This window comes from Eschrichtius robustus, chromosome 9, assembly GCF_028021215.1.
Source record: "Eschrichtius robustus isolate mEscRob2 chromosome 9, mEscRob2.pri, whole genome shotgun sequence".
Classification (NCBI taxonomy): domain Eukaryota; kingdom Metazoa; phylum Chordata; class Mammalia; order Artiodactyla; family Eschrichtiidae; genus Eschrichtius; species Eschrichtius robustus.
In genome coordinates this window covers 20967433-20989126 of record NC_090832.1, presented here as the reverse complement: position 1 = coordinate 20989126, position 21694 = coordinate 20967433, and the positions used below count along the sequence as shown (strand labels likewise).

Sequence of the window (21694 nt, the reverse complement as noted above, 5' to 3'; positions counted from 1 at the left end):
TTGCGGGGCCAGTGATTTATGGGACATTTGGAGGGGAAAAGAAATCATGAAATGAAATTCTTACTATGTTTTATCTCTGACCATGTGCATTCTTTAAAATATGATTACATTCTATTTTTGCTCCTATGCATTTAAAAAATCATGGTGGATTTCATAGGGATGGATTTTTAAGCTGGGAAATTACGGATATTTTGCAAATGGGTTGAGGAAGCAGTTCTCATTTTCTCACTAGATCCTTCTTATCCATCCACCTCCTTCCTACCCATTTCTTTTGCTGTAACAAGAAGAATCCTATGTTTTATGATGAGAATTTGTCTGTGGCTAAATGAACAGAGCACCATTTAAAAAAAGTGCTTGAGATTGCATTCTGTGTATTTGCTGAATTTGTTGCTAGGCCTTAGGCTGCAGAATTTCTCTAAGTAATAAAATTGAAATAAAAATGAATGGTGCTGAAGGTAAATCTCCCTCTTGATTACTGTAATAAAGAATTGACATTTACTTCCCATAATTTGGAAGTCGTCCAGTAGGTAGTATTTGCCTGGTGTTTTACGACGGACCATTCTTATCATATTGGGTTTGTCTTAGGAAGAAAGTAGGCATTGATTTCCCTGTAATTTTCTAAAATTTCTCATCTTTGTTTCTTACATGGAGTAGTGCTCAGTTTTCTGTCAACCTCAACCCAGCCACACATGGTTAAGAAAGAGAAGTAAGAAAAAAAAGAGCCCAAAATAAATGATTCAGAGAATACTTATGGAGACCTGCTATTTTCTGGGTCCTGTTGTAGTTGCTGGGGTGTTTTAAATCAGGTTTTAAACTAAATGATTCTGGTCACCAGCAGCCCAGGACCACTGTGTGGTCTGCAGGCTGCACATAGATGACAAGGGACGTTTGCACATGTGTGCAGTGTGGGGACATCAGTGAAGCGCCTTAGGCCCTCATTTTAGTGACTGTTTCCTTAATTCAGATTTAGGTATTCAGTTTTGAGGTAAATTTGAAGGGTAGGGGGCCTGAGTGCTGCTAAAAATGGACACACTGACAATCATGAGATGCACCTCTTGGCAGGCTGAATGTAGAGGAGACAAAAACATAAAGAGCAAAGAAATCTCAAAGCCAAACAACCTGAGTCAATATGATATGATATTTTGCTACTGAAGTAGGCAAAAATGGAGAAACCCATTAGCACATGAAAAAGCTCTTCCAGGGAGATGACTATGCAAGTGAGCAGAGGCCGGATGGTTTCCTGCAGCATACCATCAGGCCTAGAATCCTCTTTGCATATATTGTTGGTAACTGAATTCCAATGAACAAAGCCCCCTTCTCTATCCTGGAGTGGCCTGAGTTAGACTCATCTGTGCTGCTGGTTTCCAGCTGCTGGGGTTGGTACTTGGTAACCAGCGTTCAGTTACTTTCGGAAGCTGTAAATGTTCTTGGTACTGAGCCTTCCCCACTCTAAGCAGGATGTGTCCTCAAGTTCATTCTACTATTAGATTAAAACCAACTCACTCCAGTGGTTGGTCAAGTAAACCTTTTCTAGGAATTCTTCCCTGCCTTCCAGGTAGGGGTTGGGTGCCCTCTCCCCTTCTCCTCGCACAGCTTCCCTGCCAGGATCAAAGTCAGTGATCCCTAGAAGTGTTCATCTGTCCCAGCATTTATGACAGATGTTACAGATCAGTGTTTTTGAAAGTGTGGTCTATTGCTGCATTTTAACAGTCTCCCCAAAGTGATCATTTTGCCTGTTTGAGAAACCCAGCTCTAGTCCATGAGCTTGGAGACAGGACCCATTCTTGTCGTTGAATCCTCAGAGCTACCCTAGCTCCTGGCACATTTTAGTTGCTCAGTTGTCTTTTTTTTTGTTCTGTGAATGAGATGGAATTCCAGTCAGAAATGTATGGAAAGCAGGCGTGCATGTGGAATCCAGCAGCACAGTCAAAAGCCACCTGGATGATTCTTGACCATTTTTCTTTATTGTTCTGTTAAGTCAACAGTGTGTGAGACTGAAAATGTAATATGGATGAACCAGAATTAGCTTTTCTTATTTTCTTGTACAGAAAAATATACTGTAACTTTATCATGTGTATTTTTACCTTGTGTGAAGGAAATTTTATTTTAGGATAGTTATACATTTATAGAAATTAAATGCAAAAATGGTACAGGGAGTTCCCATATACCCCTCACTGCGTCCCCTTCCCTCTGTTGTTGATGTCTTACATGACTATGTGACACTTACTATGTCACAATTAATGAACCAACGCTGATAACATTATTATTCATCAAGTTATTATTAATAACATTAACCAAAGACCTCCTTAAGTGTTATTGTTAAAAGTTTGTAGATTTACAGATGAAATAATTATAACTTGTACCAAGTTTTTCTTTAAGTTAGGGTTTTGCATTTGATTTCTTACACGCAGTCACAGTTGCAAGTATATTCACAAAGCAAGTGCGCCAATTCCTGTGATAACTAGATTAAGAAAAAGATTTTTCAGGTGTCATTGGCCTTCTGGGACCTGGAAAAGGGGAAAGTTATTTTCAAAGGCTGACATTCGGTTAATATATCTGAAGTACTCCATATTATTAGAAATATTTGTTGACATCTCAGGTGTTGTTAGGTATGATATTTGTTTTAACTATAGTATATTCAGGCAGAGGTATACTATTAAAAATATTTAACAACTGGTATGGCACGGGACCCCACCAATCAGATTGATGTCCAAATTATCAGAAGGGATAATGGTGGTGAATGTGTTTGTCAGTCCTACTAATGTCTAAAATCCCCTAAAAATATCTCCTGACATTGTCAAATGTCTCCTCAGGGGCACAACTGCTCTTGGTCGAAAACCCCTGATAGAAAGCATTTCGATCAGCCTATTACTGCTTTTGTAAGTGCTGTATAAATATTTGCTATTGTTGTTCTTGCTGGTATCTTCCTTCATTTCAGTTATTGCTGGTGTTTAAAAACATACAGCTAAGAAAGACACACCAGGATTCTTTATACATTGAAATCTCCACATATCAATAAGGCTGTATTTTTGATAAGATTTACTCACAATTTGTCAGACACATACATATGTATGGTGGGAAGAAATCTAAGCTCCATGCACAAAGGAGGTTTTCCGCTTTCCTTACCTGCCATCTTCCTTTCTGACCTTGTAGCCCATGACTGAGACAGCTCACAGGTGTGGAGTTTGGAGGTTTTTGTAGGTGTGGAATGTGGAGACCAGTTGTTCCTCCTTCTCCCTCACACCAACCTGTAGCCTGCTTTGAGCTGATAGTAGCTCAGCCTGGGTAGGAGCTTGTACTTTGGTTCATGCCAAATTCCCCTCCTTTCTGCATGGTGATATGTTATTCATGTCCCGATCCCTGTTATTAGTTAAGTTAATTTTCGCTTCAGGGATCTCGGAAGATCACAGCATTTTGTTTTTAGTGACTTCATTTCGTAATATATGCTCTGGGGAGGTGAGACTAGACTAGAGACATGTAAGCCCAATAATATGATATCTACAAATAGTGTTTTATATTTAACCTTCCTATCCATTCCTCTTCAGCATTCTAGAAACAGATGCTTAAATTGTTTAAACAGACAGTCCCCTATTCCTTAGTCTTAGGTATCCATTTTCCTATTGACAGTACATAGACTTATTTTTTTAATCCTCAGATCTATGAGAACAGGGTATCCAATAGGATATGAGGATCAGACGAAATCCCCTCATGTTACAATCATCGATTGTAGGACTTCCTGTGGAAACTCTGACAGCCTTATTTTTTTTCTCCTTTGAATTCATTCAGCTGTTTTTGGCAAGTATTTATTTGTCAATATTGATTGATTATTAAAGTAATTATTTACAGTATTTAAACCTGAAATAATAAAAATTAATTTTAGTAATTTAAAATTATTTAAAATATGAGATCCTGTTGGTTAATTCATTGTTAGGTCTACTCAGAAAAATTAGGAAACATATTTCAAAAGGCAGGTTTTACATCCTACATATCAGATACTGTCAGTTCGTTGCTGTAGGGAGAGGAGCAAGGGCAGAGGCTGTCTTTCCCTCACCCCACCTTGTCCCCAGCACACTTATATTTTGATTGGGGCAGTTGGGCTTTGGAGTCAGACTGCCTGAATTTCAATGCAGGTACCTGCTGTACACCCTTGGCAAATTCCTTAATTTTATTTATTTATTTATTTATTTTAAAAAAATTTATTTATTTTTGACTGCATTGGGTCTTCGTTGCTGCGCACGGGCTTTCTCTAGTTGCGGCGAGCGGGAGCTACTGTTCGTTGTGGTGCACGGGCTTCTCATTGCGGTGGCTTCTCTTGTTGTGGAGCACGGGCTCTAGGTGTGCGGGCTTCAGTAGTTGTGGCACGCGGGCTCAGTAGTTGTGGCTCACAGGCTCTAGAGCGCAGGCTCTGTAGTTGTGGCACACGGGCTTAGTTGCTCCGCGGCATGTGGGATCTTCCTGGACCAGGGCTCGAACCCATGTCCCCTGCATTGGCAGGTGGATTCTTAACCACTGCGCCACCAGGGAAGCCCTGAATTCCTTAATTTTAAATGTCTGTGAGCTTTGATGAAAAATAGGGTCCATAAAAGCATTTACCTCATATGGATGTTGCGGGGATTAGATTACACAGTAGCCACATAGGAAGCATTCAATACATGTTGCTAATAATAGCAACAATAATAATGTTACTAATACTAATATTATTACTATTATTAATACATTTAAAATAACAGTTTAAATTACATTATGTAATAGAGATGCTATTATGAATCAAACTTAGCTGAATTGAAATTTGATTCTTTTTGCCCATTATCTTTAGGTGAAAGTGAACCATGAAATAAGTAAACGATAGAGAAGTAGATATAAAATCTAGCTAGTTCATTCTTACCCTGAACAGGAATATTATGACTTCAGAATTTAAAACACTAACATTTGGTGCTATTCCATGGAAATCCTTCTTCCTAAATGTCTTGATATTAACTGTCTTCTTAGCTTGTTAACTCTTGTGTTGTTAAAATAAGATATTCCTTATTTCATAAGAACTTTCATTGTTTAAGGAAAATTCCAAATTTCTTATCTCCATTGTTGAGTGTTTTTTCTTTTAAAAAATCACAGTAATATGAAAGAATGTTAGAAAGGAAAAAATATCCATTACTATTTCTGTCATCTTAACAGAATAGTAACTTTCATTTTCCCATTTAGTCTTTATATTTCATATCTTAAAATAATCGTAATTATATAAAACTTCTAATTCTTTGTTCTGGTATTTTAGTTTTATTATATTTCAAATAAGTAATTTTCATGCTTCCATTGGGTAGCTTTACATAATTTATTAACTCCTTGTTTTTTGGTATTTAGTTTATTCCTAGTTTTTCAAAATTATGTATAACAGTGCATGGAAAAATTATCTTTATTGATCTGTAAAATGGAGATAATAAAAATGCCATAGGATTGTCAAGGATTATTTAAGTGAATGGATGTAGAGCAGGGTTTCTCAACCATGACACTGTTGCCATTTTGGGCTAGAGAAGTCTTTGCTGGGGGAGCTGTCCTATACATTGTAGATGTTTAACAGCATCCCTCGCTGCCCACCAGTTTTGATATACAAAAATGTCTCCAGACATCGCCAAGTGTCTCCTAGAAGTCAGACTCACTCTCAGTTGGGAACCCTGATATAAAACATTTAGAGCAGGCAGGCACTGCTCTAGTGTGTGCTATATAAATATTTGTTATTACTATTATTGATGTTTGCTGCCATTCTTCATTTCAGTTACTTATTTCTGATAAGTTCCTAGAAATAGAATTTCTGGGGCAAGAGGTTTAGTTTTAGGGTTTCTGACATGTATGACTAAATGTTCTCCAGAAGGACTGTGTTAAGTTTAATGCCATCAGTTGTATATAAATATGTCAGTATCTCTGAGCTCCAGCCAGTATCCAGTTGTGAGTACCACATGTTGTTTTATTTTCACTCCCCATAATTACTAGTCAAGACAAGCATTTCCTATGTTTCTTTATTTGTATTGTCATATCTGAGGATTCTGGCTTATCCACCTCCCACACACTTTTGTTTTTGAGCTGCTTTGCCATCCACCACTTGAAGTTGAAAAGTCATACCCTCAATAACCAAGTCTGTATTAAATCTCTTTGCTTGACCTTTAATAGCATCCAAGTTGAACATGGTTGAGGTCCTTTCAGATTACTGGGTTTTACCCAAACAGTCCTTTGCTGTTTCAGATTAAAACACAGTAATTGACAGTGTCCCATAATATGAGACCTTTCAGGATTTAAATATAAGGTGGCATCCTCTTTTTTTGAAGGATATTTTTGTGGAAAAGCGCTCAACCTTGTATTCTGTGGTATGTGTCATCTAACGTGGTTGCCTCTGGTTTATCCTTTTGGAAATAATCCCGATCCTAGCTGTAGCAAAGGCTGTTGGTGCCCTAACCATAACCCCTGCTTTGAGCACTTCGGTGCACGGAGACTGCCAATTCAGGCGCCTGCATTCTTTTGCTTGGCTGGAAAAGCTCACACCCAGGCTTGGCAGGAAGTGCCAGCCCCCAGCAACCCACTGCCAGTGACTGCTATAGTATAAATCCCCAGCTCTCTTGCATCTCAGGTAAGATACCTTTGAGATGAGCATTTTACACTGGTTCTCCCAAGTTCCCTGTTGAATTAAGATTCAGTGATAACTTAACTGAAAATGACCCTTTTGCTGGCTACCTTTTGTTTCCTGTCTCAATGCTTCACTCCCCACCAGCGTTTCCTGGGATCACCTCCAAAATAAACTACTTATAATATTATAAAATATTTCAATTTTGGGCTTAGTCTAGAAGGCTGTGTTTGAGTTAAAAGCATCCAGGAATTGAGGGGGAGACCAGATGGGTTTATTTCTGGATCCTAAAAGGGATGGCTGATAAGGAAAGAAGAAGTGCCTTTTAAATTAGAGACACACGTTGATTCCAGCGATTTTTTCATTATGCTGCCACTGCCTTACTAAAATTTAAAGAATGAAAACAAAGGCCACATTAATAATAGTTATAATAATAGTAATGGAAACAAAGAAAATGAGTAAAATATTTGCCTTGCTAATTAAAAAAATCAACTCATTGGAGCTGATTTTTAAAAAGTAAAATTTGGCTGGAATGTAACAGCTACATTTCTTTAAATGGATGGAGTCAAAATGCTGAGGTCCTGGTGCGGTCACCCTAGACCGGGTAGAAATTTCCCCCCGAGGCACTCACTGAAAGAGCCCACCCAAGGAAGGGAGGTGATCAGCCCATACAGAGGCACCTGTATCCCTGCCCCTCCCGACACCCTCCCATCTCCCCATCACCCAGCTGCTGTCTGTCAGTATACCCTCTTCTGAGTACAAACCTCCAGGAGCACTTATCTAAAAGTCACAGAGCTGTGATGTTTCTTCGCCAGCACAATGTTAAATGTAGGTTCTAAAAAGTGGAGGTCATTCCAAGGGCCTCAATGACCTTAGCTGTGAACGTGACCCAGAGTGACCCACAGTGAATGCTGGCCCACATAGGTTTTACATTTTTCATGTGAAAGTTTTTCCTTTGTTGTTTGTGATTAATAACTGAATAGGATATAGAGCCAAATGATTTCCTTGTTGAACACAGACTTGAAGGTCATGAGAAACTGCCTGTTCAAAGTAAACTTTGCCAAGATATGGAGAAGAGGTCTGCATTAACACCTGGAGAGTTTTTGAAGCAAGGCAGAGAAAAAAGGAAAAAAACATTAAATGTCATTCTTTACATGATGTGAAAGTTGATTTCAATTGGGTGAAATGATCATTGGATCCTCAGGATAGATGATAACCTATGAGGCTGAGTTTGCTCTGTGAGTAACACTTTGAAATAAAGCTGTATTTGAGGACCTTTGTCCAGAATAGAAATGTGGTGAAGAGTTAGTTATAGGTATGTCTACTTTGTTATTAGCTTGATTTTTAAGTTTGATATTGTATTGGTTTGCTATTTGAAATATGCTTTTGAATTAAGTTTCTTAGTACTTAGCACTTTGAATTTCATGTTTTCAGAAGAATTTAAGAATAACACATAATGATTTAAGAGTAGCACATAATAATTTACTACTTAAATTTAAAAACAGAGAGACAAATAGAGAGACAAAATATTATGATATGAAACCCAGTATCTTCCAGAACTATATTTTATGCTTATCTTCTTTTCTATGTGTTTTCTAGGCTTTTGAGTCAGAAGTTAGGAAAAGATTGACTTCTAGTCTGTCCATCTTTACTTGTCCCATTGGAGATGGAAGTGCCCCAGCTCTTAGTTATATATTTATGTACACATGTCCATTGGTATGGTGAATTGCCACAAGATCTAGTAGCTATAACTTATATTCTAAGGATAGATTCGTTTAGAAAGCAATGCACTGAGAGCCTGGCTTTCCCAGGACTGGTGTGATGTAAAATGGTTGAGAGGTGAGTGGACTTGGTTACATCTTGTTCCTCCTGTTGTTACTTGCTTGCTTTCCAGCTGGGTCTTAAATCTCCTCTTTCAGGACAGCTTCTAGGCCCTAAGTCAGCTGGTAGGAATTTGATTTTGTGTGGTAGGAATAACTGCAGGTGGGGAGAGACAGAAACTACTTACTCTACAGTTCCCGTAAGAATTTCCCCCTGCTTAAAGCAAGCAAACAAAACAAAACAAAACACCCCCCCACCCCAAACATTATAATTTTGTTGGAGTTGAATTACCCCTGTCAAAGAAGTTTTCTTACATGGCTGACTCTTAATTTCTTCGTAATGATCAGGATTTTTCTCTTTTCCCTAAGGGTATGTTGGGTTATTTCTTTGGTAATTCAGGAAATATTTATTGTATACTTATGGTGTGTAAGGAACTATGTGAAAGAGGCCAAGGAATAAGACAGTTTCTTCCTTCAGGGAATTAAGAATCTCATTAGGAGGGGAGATCAACATGGGCATGGATACACACTGATATAATATTATTAACTTTCAAAATCCCCCAAATATTTTGTTATAAGTAAGGAACAAAATACGATGTGAATTTAAAAGTTGGGGGTGGAGTGGGTATTTAGAGTTGGATCAGGGGAGTAAATCTATCTAAAGACTCCATGAAAGAGAGGGTACCATTTGATACGGAAACTGATGGGGGTATTGGGGCTGGAAGAGAATTCCAGGCAGAGGGCACAGATTAGTAGGGGATGACTATAGGAAAGTGTGCTGAATGCCATGCTAAGTAGGTTACTTCACACTATATCATATAGATAGCTATACATGATTTTGAAGGCATTGGGGGATGTTTGGAGATTTTGTGAGTGCAGAACTTTGTGATCATAAGAAGTTAATCTTTCAAAGGTCTTTAGGATGCAAATAGGAGGGTGGATAGTATAGAAGGTTATTGTAGTACATCAAGGGAAGGATTGAGGACCTGGGCATTGGGGTTGGTAGCTTCAGAATATCTTGGTTCTGTTGAAGAATTAAATTGAGTTATGGCAAAGCTCACTTCATGGTTTTCAATATTTAGGATTCTGCTGCCAAAAGCTGAGCTAACTCTTCTCCTGGGTGTAGCTGTGATTGAGAGAACTTGTGTGTGAATGATTCTTCCCTGTTGTTGCATTTGCAGTGTCAGATTCTAGTTTAGGAGCTCAGCTGATACCTGCAGAAATTGCTTCTGATTGTGACCTGCTTCTCCCTTGCTGTCTCTTTTGTGTTTTTTTTCTAGTTATTTTTCCCTTGAAAGATAAAAGGAGGCTCTTAGGCCAAATTTCATTCTTTTGGTTTAGCTCGTGTGGGATTACACCCTGTGTAGGCTTTGTTAGTAGGTGCTGATCTGTATAGAAGCTTGGATATCTACAGCTTTGCTCTCCCTGCTTTGTGTTACTACTTCTGATTTTATATTTCCAAGTTTGTGATTCACAGGCAAGGATGAATGACTGAGAAATATTGCAGATGAGTGGGTGTGTTTGTTTCCTATTGCTGCTGTAGCAAATTAGTATGAATTTGATGGCTTAAACCAATACAAATTTATTATCTTACAGTTCTGGAGGTCAGAAGTTAGACACTGGTCTCACTGTACTAAAATCAGGTTGTTGGCAGGCCTGTATTCCTCCTGGAAGCCCTAGGGGAGAATCAGTTTCCTTGTCTTTTCCAGCTACAAGAGGCTGCCCATGTTCCTTGGCTCACAGCCCCCTTCCATCTTCAAAACCAGCAATGGTGGGTCAAGTCCTTCTCACGTTGTGGTGGATAACTCTTGATTTGCATTTTCTTTTCTTTTTTTTTTTTTTAAAGAAAAGAACCTCTGCACAAAGAATTTGGCATGGTGGTTAATTCCCCAATCATTCCTGCTTGTCCGAAATAAATTTTGTCACTTTCTTTTGGCAGCTGACTTGTAATTAATTTTTAAAAACACTGGAAGAAGTGTGTGTGTGTGTGTGTGTGTGTGTGTATTATATTATGACCTGTATGTTTATCTGATGATGGGGAAAAGGGAAGGAATGACCCATGTGCTTTCAGCTGGAAAGACAGCATGGGATTTGCAATTCTGGAATGGATCATAAAGAGTAGACTTAACTTCGCTGTGACAAAAACATGTAAACCACTCATGATTCTCCACTTTTTACACTTTATTCTGAAGCCATATACTTCAGTTAATGTGATTTAATGGTTTTCTCTCAAAGTGTCATGTGGCAGGATGTTATTAAGGAGAAACATGATGTTGAAGTGTATTTGGGAACAAAACAAGTGAGTAGCCAAATTAAATGACTCATTTTATGAAAAGTGAAGAAGGTCAGAGGTTAGTTAACAAGGTGCTTCTTTGTTCATCTGCGAATCCAGTGATAGTTTGGCCTTTGGAAGAAACTTATTTTAGGTCAATCAGCATTATTAAGGCAGGTGCTAGAGATTTTATGTTCATTGTATTCTGCTGTTGGCATAAGAACTTGGACATTATAATTATCATATGAATATAAAAGTTGATGTGCTATAGTAGTAAAATTTATGTTAATTTAGTTTGAACTAAGGAGCATACCTATGGGAGATGTCACTTCCAAGAAATCTCTACTTATGTTCTTAAGGACTTACATATGAGTCAAGGATTTATTAAGAAAATACTTCCAAGACAATAATAGATGTCACTTAGACACATCACTTCTTCCTTGATAATTTTATACATATGATTTTTTTCTGACCTCCATCCCAGTCATCATTATATAGATAAGGCAATTGTCATTGAATAATATTTAGAACTTTTAGAATAATAATATTTAGAATAATTTTTAGAAAGTATACATTTCAGAAATACTCAGTTTACTGTTAGAATGGAAGAAGGGTTTTGTCGTAGACAAGTAGATGTCAGTTTAATAACCTACTAGCTTAGACACTGCCTAAGTCTTTTGTTTTCCTATGGCAAATTTGATTACCTTTTACTTTGAAGGAGAAACTTATCTTCAAGGAGATAATTATTTGCTGGATGAAGGCCAAGAGAAAAAGTCTAGGAATGTTAAGACCCCGTGTAAGGGGAAGTTTGTGTTTCTTTTATTACTGATAATCCTTAGTGATCTAAGGATTGAAGTCCTGTAAGTTTATCACTACTCTTCCTTTCCATTTCCCATAAAGAGCCTTTGTACAGGCAGTTGAGAATGATCACATGGACATTTAAGATGGCCTGGTGCTGGACATTCATTCCTTCAGTTTTTGTATGTTGCATCAAGTAGAAGAAAGAAGGAAAAACCTTGGGCTGTAACAAATAAGAATGACATTAACTAGAGAACAGTGGGTCTGACTTGTAGTAGATGCTCAATAAACAATATTTAAAGGAAGGAACCAAATAATTTGTTTGTATATGTGGTTAAAGTTAGTTTTCATAGGGTGGACTTTCTCTCTCTCTCTCCCTCCCTCTCTTTTTGCTTTGGGAAAGGTGTTTGTGTTGTATCCAAAGGACAGAGACCCATTTTTTTAGTGTTTAGAAAGAACTGTAAATCATAAGCTTAAAAATACGATTGGCTTAGGGTCATCCTAAGAATTACAGAGGAGGACCTAAAAGAGATCTAGTGACTATTTTTCATGATTTAGAAGATGTCTCTACTGTATTTGGCTGAAGGGATTTTGCTTTGTTATCTGATAAAACAAAGATTTGTTATCTGTCTTGACCTTTTATAAAATGAGACCTTATAATAATCTTTTGAGATAAAGTTCTTAAACTTTTTTCTGGGTCAGGGAGTCATTTAAAAATTGTTAGGAACTATGGAATTTCTGCCACCACTCCAAATCACATGTGCAGGTACACAATTTTTCTCACAACTTCAAGAAGTTTGTAAAGTCACTAAAACGTCTCCAGATATAGAACAAAATATAACCTTTTGTTCATTTGTTCATTTTATTCATATGTGTTCATTCATTTCCATGGCTTTTAAGGTTTGTAGAATTTTTGGAGAGAATGCTACCCTTTTTTTAAAAAACAAAATATTATGTATATATGTTTAAAAAGTCAACCATTTCATTACATAAAAATTATGCCCTACTCCCGGGGAGGGAAATCTCCATCATTAGATGATTTTTTATTTTTTTTGGTTTGTGTGCATATGCTAGCAGATGTATTATGATATATAGTCATAATGCCTATTTTTAATAAATATAAAATCATATTGTTTTACAGGTTTTTTTGTTTTGTTTTTTGTTTCTGCTTTAGCTATACATATTGAATCCCTTTCCATGCCAGTATTGGTAGATCTAGCATATTCCTTTAAAACCACTACTTCACCCTATATTTAGCACGAACGTAATTCTACAGACATACTAAAATTATTTGTAGATTGACTTTTATATTGAACATGGGTGGTGGGAGAAATAAGAGGAGAGTAAGGAGCGACTGGTCGGAATGACATCGTTGTTGCTCAAACTCTGCTTTGTTCATCTTCTCAGAGAGTGGTTGTGTAGAGCTGGAGAAGGCATATATTTTGAACAGAACAGTTGTTGGCAAAGAAATAGGCCTCCCCCTAACACAATACCCACTGTGATGATTTACAATGTTTAAATCTCAGCAAAAATACGACTTGTATTCTGAATTCCTTTGTTTCAACTACATAACTCAATAAGAAAGTTTCCTACAATTGAAAAGAATAGGCACTGTTTAGAGGCCAAGTTTTGCCTTGTAAGGCTGAATGTGCTTTATTTTAAGCCACTCTTTCTTCTCAAGAAGACTGGTATAAACAAGAGGAGGGCCCTCTGGTAATTTCTATGCAAAGCATCAGTAATACTGTTTCTTTTTAAGTTAATTATTTTTAATCCTGCTTATTTATTTAAGCCTAACGCTATAGCACCTAATGAGCTCAGTGTTTCTGACAGTACATCCTACTAATGAGTGGAGGCAGACTGCCTGGGTTGGAATCTCTTCTTCAACTCTTATTAGCTATGAAGCCTCGGACAAGTTTAGTAACTGTCTCCTCATCAATAAAAGGGGGATACTCATAGGACAAACTCATGGTTGTTACGAGGATTAAATAAGATAACGCAAGTGAAAAGACAATCCAGGGAATGGGAGAAAATATTTGCAAATTGTATTTCTGATAAGGATCTAGGATCCAGAATAAATAAAGAATTCTTATAACTCAACAATAAAAAGAGAAATAGGCCAGTTGAAAAGTGGGCTAATTTTTGAATAGACATTTCTCCAAAGATATACAAGTGGCCAATAAGCTTGTGAAAAATATGTTCAACGTCATTAGTCTTTAGGGAAAGGCAAATCAAAATCACAATGAGATTCTACTAGGATGAGTATAAAAAAAAATATGGAAAAGAAGTGTTGATGAGGATGTGTACCCTCATGCACTGCTGGTGGAAATGTCGAATGGGTACCGTATCTTTGGAAAACAGTTTGCTGGTTCCTCAAAAAGTTAAGTGTTGCATTATCTAACTCAGCAATTCCACTCTAAGTTATATCCCCAAGAGAACTGAAAACATATGTCCACGCAAAAACTTGTTCACAGATGTTCATAGCAGCATTCTTCGTAATAGGCAAAAGGTGGAAACAACCAGAACGCCCATCAGCTGATGAATGGATCAACAAAATGTGGTCTCTCCATACAAGGGAACATTACTTAGCCATAAAAAGCAATGTAGTATTGATACAAACATGAACCTTGGAAACATAATGCTAAGTGAAGGAAGCCTGGCACAAAAGACCACATATCATAGAATCTATTTATGTGAAATGTCTAGAATAGGAAAATCCATAGAAAGTAGATGAGTGGTTGCCTAGGGCTGGGGGAGGGGAGGGAATGGGGAATGACTGATAATGGGTACAGGGTATGGGGGATAATGAAAATGTTCTGGAATTAGATAGCGATGATTGTTGCATAACTTTGCAAATATACTAAAAACTGCTGAATTGTACACTTCAAATGCATGGATTTTGTGGCATGTGAACTATATCTCAATTGACAAAAAAATGAGATAATGCAGGGGGAGTGGTACCATGCCTTCATATGGTAAGACCTCTGCACCTATTAACTACTTCTGCTACTGCTATCATTATTTTCATTATTATTATAAAAGGATAATTTCTTATGATGTGCTTATATTATTTCTAGTTCTTTTCTTCAAATTACACAACTATTAGCAGTTTGGTGCTTGTAAAATGTTTTTCAAGATCTGCAGTTGTGAACAGGTTCTGTGATGGAAAGCCTTTGAATTATTGTGAGTGTGTTTTTTCCATTTGCTTGCACTGCATCTTCTTAGTATAAAATAAAGTACCTCTTGGCAGGTCATGTGGCATTTATAGAATTTTTTTTCTTTTTACTCTCTTTCATTTGATTTATCTGATTGGCCACACTCAACTCTTATGATGAAGAGAAAGCAGAGAAACCAAGAATAGGATAATCTAGAGGAATTCCTCAATCTTGATGAAATCTCCTTTTAATATTTTTCTTCCCACTGTTAAACTAGGAATTTTTCTCCTTCTGGGCAATAGCTACATAGTATGGGACGTACAGTAGTACAACATGCTAACATAAACACACTTGGATGTTTTTTGACAACATTTTATGTAAAATATATGTCAAAATTGAGTCTTTACGTAGTCAGTTATCTGGAATAACATGTGGACTTTGCTAAATATGTCTATGGTATCCTCAACACTGATCCTTTTAGAACTATTAATAGATGAGACTTGGGAGCATTTCATGGTTTTCAGGATTAAATGGTATTTATGCAAGTATACAAACTTTAATACATTCTAGTTTATAACATGTTAGAATATTTGATTATGGCTAGGGAAATGCACATTATCTGCCTATTTTAGGATCTAAAATTGATCTGAGCTGTGTTTCTAGATTTACTCCCTCAAGCTTAAAGGGTGTTCTGATTTTGTTACTATCAATATCAACAGAAGAGCATTTCAGTTTCCTTGTAGCTGGGTGTCATCGTGACTTTTTTTTTTTTTTTGGCCAGGCTCTTTCTTTGAATGTGTGACCTTGTTTGACTTGTCTTTGATTATTATATATCTCTACTTAGTCTGATTTGCCTGACTATTGATTTACTACTTCACTTTGACCTTTGATAAAGCTGTTACACTGACTGTTTCCTAGTGGGGACCCACCTGGTTGCCCTGCCAGTTAGATGGTTTGGTCTTGCTTGCTGGTTGGAGTGTGTCCCTTGATGGCCTTAAAGCTGGTATTCTTTGTATGCTAACACATATATATGGAATCTTAAAAAAAAAAAAAAAAAGAGGTTCTGAAGAACCTAGGGGCAGGACAGGAATAAAGATGCAGACGTAGAGAATGGACTTGAGGACACAGGGAGGGGGAAGGGTAAGCTGGGACAAAGTGAGAGAGTGGCATGGACATATATACACTACCAAATGTATAGTAGATAGCTAGTGGGAAGCAGCCACATGGCACAGGGAGATCAGCTCAGTGCTTGTGACCACCTAGAAGGGTGGGATAGGGAGGGTGGGAGGGAGATGCAAGAGGGAGGGGATATGGGGATATATGTATATGTATAGCTGATTCACTTTGTTACACAGCAGAAACTAACACAACGTTGTAAAGCAATTATACTCCAATAAAGATGTTAAAAAAAAAAAAGGAGAGGAAAAAAAAAAACTGGTATTCTTGTTTCCTAGTTCCTGCCTGAGTGCTGTGTGCGGCACCTCTTCTCCGTTCTAGAGCACAGGCTTGTCTCTGACAGTTGCCACCTTCTGCATGGCAGTTTTATGGCATGACGTTTTTTTCGTGCCACACAAGGGGTAGCAGCCTTTTTATAAATTGTATGTTTAACATGAGTATTAGTACTAAAATCTTATTTATGTATATATGAATACATTATATATGGTTACTGTTTTGATTTGAAAATTTCTATAATAATTGTGTCCTAAATGTTTATATTATTTATATTCTTATGTAGAAAAAAAATAAACTGAGTTCTGGTAATTTATACATTAAAGAATTATGTGTACAACTGCCATAGGTGTCTTTGGTTAAGTTCTTTTATTAAAATGGCACTTTTAGTGAAGTGAAAAACTTACCATAATTTCTGTGTGCATGTAATATATTATAACATGTATTTATATGTATAATTGAGATTGTAGTTTACTAGTATGTATTCACATAAATCTATTAAGTTAAAATATGTGCCGTTTATCAAAGTTTGGCACAATTATGTGTTTGTACATAAACCCATGCGATCTTGGAATTTAGTCTTGGTGCTGGGCTGACGGTCTGTGTGTATGAATGTAGGGGGAAAGACTCATGTGTGGTTTCTATTTCTTTCCACCGTGAGGGCCCTGCACAGTTTCTTTTCTGGTTAGCTGCTGCCGACATTATTGTGGGGCTGCTCCCTGTGTGTGGCTTGGCCTCAGAACCCACACTGTCTGCTTCCAGACCTACTCCTTCTCCGGTTGCAAGTCAGCGTAGTATAATATTTACTGGAAGAGAGTAAGTGGGTATGGTTGCTTTACGCTGTGCTCCAGCTTGCCCTTATTAGTATTTCTTGGTTCTCCCATCAGCAGGTCTCTGATTTCTTCATCAAAAAATAATCTTGTGCAGTCATGATCCTTCTGCCTTTACAAATCAGCCAGGCTTTGGAAAGGGAAATGATTGTTCATCAAAACTCTATAAACACCAGGATAGAATGTTCTTATTTAGATGAATCAGGGGTCAATTTAATTTTCTAATGAGCTTTAGAATTGCTTTTCTTGTCTGCCTTTAGGGACTATTTTAACTCTAGCTCTTCTTCTTTTTAATGTTTCTAGAAGTCACATTTTCACTCTCTGCTCATGATAAAATGATCTTTAGACACGTGGAAAAGAGGAAATGAGAAAGAAAATCTGGGTTATCTCAGTGATCGTGGTTTTAAAATTTTGCAGATGGATGAAAAGGCCGTAGATATAATAGAATCATGTTCTTTTATTGAAGTGGACAATTTATAAGTCTAGATTGAATTATAGCAATATACAGTTTGTTTGGACTTAATGAACATATTAAATACATTCATTCAATAATTTTTAAAATTGACAACCTGTATTGGGAGCTGCATATACTATGGCAATCAAAGTAGACTTTTCTTGCCCTCATGGACTTACACAAATCAATAGGTAATCAAATTGAGATAGGTATAGGGTGCAAAGGAAAAGAAAACAGGGTACTTTGAGAGACTGGGGAGGTCCAGAAGAAAAGATGTTTAAAATTAGACCTGAAATAGCCATAGGGGTTAAGCAGGTTGACAATGGGCTATAAGCAGGCAGAGCAGCATGAGCAAATATCCTGGGGCAGGAAAGGGCTGGGTGCAACTGAGTAACACAAAGGCCAGTGTGGCTGGAGCTACTGAGAGGAGGGGAGAGCATTGCAAGATTAGACTTGGCATAGGTAGCGGTCAGATGATTCAGAGCTTTGTAAACCATGTTAATTTAATTGTTGCAGAGTTCATTGTCAAGCTGGCCAGCATTTAGAAAGTGGATTGAAAGGGAACAAGAACAGACATTAGGAGATGGTGTCAGGTTATTGGCATTAGGTTAGTGGATTCCAAGCAGGAGATAGCAGTAGCTCAGACTGGGGGATGACTGGGAGATGAAGAGTTGTGGACGGAGTTAAAGTATATTTAGGAATTTGGGACCAACAGAAACTGGTGATAGATTGTGGTATTAGATAGATTGTGGAATGCCAAGGATTGGTTTCAGGGTCCTGGCATGAACAAGAGGGTGGTTTAAGGTGTTGTGTACTGAGTTAAGAAAGACTGGAGACAATTGATTTGAGAGAAGACCAACAGTTCAGTTTCAGATGTGTTAAGTTTGAAATGAGTCTGTGAGATATCTCAGTGCAGGTGTCAGATTGATGGTTGGGTACATGCTGTGTTATTTATCTCTTGCTGCATAACAAATTACTCTGAAACTTAGCATCAGATCTGTATTAGTTATCCATTGCTGTATAACAAATTACCCCAAGCTTTAGCAGCTTAAAACAACAAATATTTACTGTCTCATGAGGTTTTCTGGGTCAGGAATTTGGGAGTGGCTTTGCTAGGTGATTCTGGCCAAGGGACTCTCATGAGGTTGCAGTCAAGTTGTTGACCAGGGCTGCAGGCTTGACTGAGGCTGGAGGATCTGATCCCAAAATGACTTACGCACATGGCTTTTGGCTCACCATCGGCCCCAGCTGGGCCATATGGTTATCCTTAGTTTCAAGAGGAGGTGAGTATTATAACTGGCTATCTTGCTTCAAGGGGAAAAAAAATGAGGTTAGATTTGTAAGCAAGAAAGGGAAAAAGGATGATTGAGTGGGTAACCAGCAGTATCTACCACAGTGAGTTTGAACAAATGCTTTCCTCTGGAGTGAGATAACTAGAGGCATGGTCGTAGTGAAAACAATTCTGATTCTAGAATTCAGAATATCTGACTTTATATTCCAAAGGAATGTGTTAAAAATATGAGTTTTAAAAGATGAAATTGGGTGCTCGCTTTGGCAGCACATATACTAAAATTGGAATGATACAGAGAAGATTAGCATGGCCCCTGTGCAAGGATGACACGCAAATTCATAAAGCATTCCATATTTTTTATATGTATGTCTGATTCACTTTGTTATAAAGCAGAAACTAGCACACCATTGTAGAGCAATTATACTCCAATAAAGATGTTAAAAAAAAAAGATGAAATTGGAACCAAGTGAAATTTCCTCATTTGTCTTATTGGGGAATGTATGAGTTGAGACATACTAAATATTTCTTCTTTGAAAATCAGGTTGAAATGGAAACGAAAAATGTTTATTGCATGTGCTTTTTTTCCCTAATTTTTTTTTTTTTTTGTGGTGCAATACGTATAACATAAAATTTACCATCGTAACCATTTCTAAGTAAACAGTTCAGTGGTATTAAGTACATTTACACTGTTGTGTAACTGTGACCACCATCCACCTCCATAACTCTTTTTATCTTGCAGAATGGAAAGTCTGTACCTATTAAACAATGACTCCCAATTCCAGTCTCCCCCCAGTTTCTGGAAACCACCATTCTACTTTCTGTCTTTATAAATCTGACTACTGTAGGCACCTCGTATAAATGGAATCATGCAGTATTTCTCTTTATGTGACTGGCTTATTTCATTTGGCAAAATGTCCTCAAGGTTTATCCATGTTGTACAGTGTATCAGAATTTTCTTCCTTTTTAAAAGGCTAATATTATTCCATTGTCAGTATATGCCATATTTTGTTTGTCCATTCATCCATAGGTGGACACTGGGTTTGCTTCCACTTTTTAGCTATTGTGAATAATACCGCTATAAATATGGGTGTGCAGATGTTTCTTCAAGATCCTGCTTTCAATTCTTTGGGGCATATTATTGCGTGTGCTTTTAACTCAGGTTCAGTCAGGTTTGCTAGTTTACCCTTGTCCTGAGGGAAGTGCTAATGCTTTGAAGAAAGATTATCTGTCCAAATCTTTTTGTTTGATTCACTCTCTTGCTCACTTCAAGAAAACTTTGTCATCATGAATTATATTTTACGTCTAGGATGATGGAAGAGAAGGAGCAACTGTAGTGTTCTCAGAAGACACTGGCCATTGGGTTGCTGCAATGTAAAAGAACTCTAGTTTTTAGGGTGTCATTAGAAAGGAAATATGAAAGAAAACAGAGAACATATCCTTTCTATGCAAAGCTGTGTTGACTGTGCACATGGATTACTCTCTGAGATTCTAGTCTCCTACTTAAGAAACAATTTTACAGTGAGAGACGTCTAGTAAGGAAACCTAAGTCTTGGAGCAAATGCTTTTGGTGTTTTTATAAAACTGACTAAAATGATTAAGACTCTTCAGTCTAAAATGATGAAAGTGGAGAGAAGATGTAATCACTGGCTATAAAATCATTTGTTTCAGAAGAGCAAACAAGAATTGTTCTTCTAATCTTCAACTAAATTAATTAATCTTCAACTAAGTTTAATTAATCTAGACTTTTTGATGCTTTAATGAGGTACATTTAAGACGAAGGAAAGGAAGATCTATTATATATAGAAAAGAATTACCAAGTTTTGCTATTCCCAGAGATGGTATAGATTGAATTTACAAATTTTCAAAAAAAGGCAAGTAAATATCAGACCCGCAGTAGAGACTATTAAATAAAGATAGTGCTGATTTGAGGCAGGATCCTAATTTTCAACAGTGACATAGGGACTTTCCAGGCAGTCCAGTGGTTAAGTCTCCACGCTTCCAACTCAGGGGGCGCAAGTTTGATCCCTGGTCGGGGAACTAAGATCCCACATCCTGCACAGTGTGGCCAAAAATTAAAAAAAAAAAAAAAGTGACTTAGAGGATAAATGATCATAGAGGATAACATTAGTGTGCTAGGGGATTGGTTTCTTGCATTTTTGTTCATACTGTGGATTTTATCTTTTATCTCCCTTATCCAACCCTACCTCAATAAGCTTTTCAATAAAAATTATTAATAACTCTTGTGAACTTTTTATATAGTTATGTAAGTTGAAAATGAGGGAATATGCGTTTTTCAATATAAGGCTATATTTAAATTATTTTATTCATAAACTTTCAGTTTGTACACTTTTAAGCAAAGAGTGCTGTGCTTCATGGGCTGATTTCTTCTTCTTTTTTTTAAAATTAATTAATTAACTTATTTTTGGCTGTGTTGAGTCCTCGTTGCTATGTGCGGGCTTTCTCTAGTTGCAGGGAGTGGGGGCTACTCTTCGTTGCAGTGCCCGGGCTTCTCATCGCAGTGGCCTCTCTTGTTGCGGAGCACGGGCTCTAGGCATGCGCGCTCAGTAGTTGTGGCTCGCGGGCTCTAGAGCGCAGGCCCAATAGTTGTGGTGCACGGGCTTAGTTGCTCCGCGGCATGTGGGATCTTCCCGGACTAGGGCTTGAACCCGTGTCCCCTGAATTGGCAGGCGGATTCTTAACCGCTGTGCCACCAGGGAAGTCCCCATGGGCTGATTTCTTTAACTGTGAGTTTCATGGGAAAAATCTTTACCCGAGTTGTTGTTTTTTTTTTAATACATTTATTTTTTATTTGTTTATTTTTTGCTTCATTGGGTCTTCGTTGCTGCGCGTGGGCTTCTCTAGTTGTGGCAAGTGGGGGCTAGTCTTTGTTGCAGTGTGTGAGCTTCTTACCGCGGTGGCTTCTCTTGTTGCAGAGCATGGGCTCTAGGTGTGAGGGCTTCAGTAGTGTGGCACGCAGGCTCAGTAGTTGTGGTGCATGGGCTCTAGAGCGCAGGCTCAGTA

The 21694-nt window shown here is 37.6% G+C and overlaps 1 protein-coding gene and 1 non-coding gene across 6 annotated transcripts in view; both read left to right on the top strand.

The window, feature by feature from the left end:
- The window catches only part of UTRN (utrophin), a 505750-nt gene that overhangs the window by 65808 nt on the left and 418248 nt on the right, over positions 1–21694 (top strand). The window lies entirely within an intron of this gene.
- LOC137769737 (U6 spliceosomal RNA) lies at positions 18925–19031 on the top strand. The gene has a single exon (XR_011075054.1). It is a non-coding gene; the product is annotated as a U6 spliceosomal RNA (small nuclear RNA).